The sequence below is a fragment of the Oncorhynchus nerka genome, linkage group LG13 (assembly GCF_034236695.1).
Source record: "Oncorhynchus nerka isolate Pitt River linkage group LG13, Oner_Uvic_2.0, whole genome shotgun sequence".
Classification (NCBI taxonomy): Eukaryota; Metazoa; Chordata; class Actinopteri; order Salmoniformes; family Salmonidae; genus Oncorhynchus; species Oncorhynchus nerka.
In genome coordinates, this window is record NC_088408.1 from 3,645,640 (window position 1) to 3,648,253 (window position 2,614).

A 2,614-nucleotide genomic window follows, 5' to 3' on the forward strand; every position below is an offset into this window, starting at 1 on the left:
CTAGACTGTTCACCGCGGTAGACTGTTCATGGCCTGCAGGAAGATGTTTTAGGGGGTCGGAGTGCTGACATTTTCCCTCCGAGGCTAGACTGTTCACCGCGGTAGACTGTTCACCACGGTAGACTGTTCATGGCCTGCAGGAAGATGTTTTAGGGGGTCGGAGTGCTGACATTTTCCCTCCGAGGCTAGACTGGAGGTAGACTGTTCACCTGGTAGACTGTTCACCGCGGTAGACTGTTCATGGCCTGCAGGAAGATGTTTTAGGGGGTAGGAGTGTTGACATTTTCCCTCCGAGGCTAGACTGTTCACCGCGGTAGACTGTTCACCACGGTAGACTGTTCACCGCGGTAGACTGTTCATGGCCTGCAGGAAGATGTTTTAGGGGGTAGGAGTGTTGACATTTTCCCTCCGAGGCTAGACTGTTCACCGCGGTAGACTGTTCACCACGGTAGACTGTTCACCGCGGTAGACTGTTCAGAGGTGCAGACTGTTCTAGTGGTAGACTGTTCACCACGGAGACTGTTCACCACGGTAGACTGGCGGTAGACTGTTCATGGCCTGCAGGAAGATGTTTTAGGGGTAGGAGTGTTGACATTTTCCCTCCGAGGCTAGACTGTTCACCGCGGTAGACTGTTCACCGCGGTAGACTGTTCACCATGGTATCCTAGACTGGTTAGAGGAGACTGTTCACAGGCGGTAGACTGTTCACCACGGTAGACTGTTCACCACGGTAGACTGTTCACCGCGGTAGACTGTTCATGGCCTGCAGGAAGATGTTTTAGGGGGTAGGAGTGCTGACATTTTCCCTCCGAGGCTAGACTGTTCACCGCGGTAGACTGTTCATGGCCTGCAGGAAGATGTTTTAGGGGGTAGGAGTGCTGACATTTTCCCTCCGAGGCTAGACTGTTCACCGCGGTAGACTGTTCATGGCCTGCAGGAAGATGTTTTAGGGGGTCGGAGTGCTGACATTTTCCCTCCGAGGCTAGACTGTTCACGTGGTAGACTGTTCATGGCCTGCAGGAAGATGTTTTAGGGGGTAGGAGTGCTGACATTTTCCCTCCGAGGCTAGACTGTTCACCGCGGTAGACTGTTCACCACGGTAGACTGTTCATGGCCTGCAGGAAGATGTTTTAGGGGGTAGGAGTGCTGACATTTTCCCTCCGAGGCTACAGGCTATTTTGATTCGCTCACACAGAGCAAAACTAAATATTTTTTATTTGACTATTTTGTACATTATAGACATCAAAACATCAAAACTATGAAATACCACTTATGGAATCATGTAGTAACCACCACTTGCTTTGACAAGCTTTATATATATATATATATAACACTGTTATTAATTATTTACTTATATATATAACACTGTTATTAATTAGGGCGTGTTGCAGCATCCTCAGATCAATAAACGATCATAAATGATTGGATCAAGTTGTTTTAGAATGCATAGAAATGTCAAAGGTCAACGACAGTTCATTATCCCAATACATCTGGTGGCTGATTGGCCCAAAACAACAAACTCATCCATCCATCCATCCCCTTCCTTAATGCTTTGGTGCAAAGCCCTCCAAAGGGAATGGGAGGCGCCCATGGTATAGGAGGGGGGGTCCTCCAAGCCTGCTGATTGGCTGAAGGGAATGCCAACAACCATGTGCAGCTTTAAGAGAGGAGCCAATCGAATCACTCACACGACGTGACACGGGTGGGATCTTTGGGTTTGGAGGTCAATCAATCGTCGTGGAAACAAAAACAGAAAGGAGATGTGTGCTGAGCTCTACAGAAGAACAAGTATTATAATTGTAGCACTAAACATAGAAATAATCAGCAGTCTACACACTATTCTTCTTTTACTGAAAGGAAACAGTATTGTTTTGTTTAACTTAACCCCTCCCCACCCATCATCCAACTATGGCTAAGGCCCAAAAGGCACCCTATTCCCTATGCAGGGCACTACTTTAGACAAGGGCTCTATGACACCCTATTCCCTATGCAGGGCACTACTTTAGACCAGGGCTCTACGGCACCCTATTCCCTATGCAGGGCACTACTTTAGACCAGGGCTCTACGGCACCCTATTCCCTATGCAGGGCACTACTTTAGACCAGGGCTCTATGACACCCTATTCCCTATGCAGGGCACTACTTTAGACAAGGGCTCTATGACACCCTATTCCCTATGCAGGGCACTACTTTAGACCAGGGCTCTACGGCACCCTATTCCCTATGCAGGGCACTACTTTAGACCAGGGCTCTAAGGCACCCTATTCCCTATGCAGGGCACTACTTTAGACCAGGGCTCTATGGCACCCTATTCCCTATACAGGGCACTACTTTAGACCAGGGCTCTATGACACCCTATTCCCTATGCAGGGCACTACTTTAGACCAGGGCTCTACGGCACCCTATTCCCTATGAAGGGCACTACTTTAGACCAGGGCTCTATGGCACCCTATTCCCTATGCAGGGCACTACTTTAGACCCTCCCCCATCTCCCCCTCCACCATGTGTCCTCCCCCATCTCCCCCTCCACCATCTCCCCCATCTCCCCCTCCACCATCTCCCCCCCCCATCTCCCCCTCCACCATCTCCTCCCTCCACCATCTCCCCCTCCACCA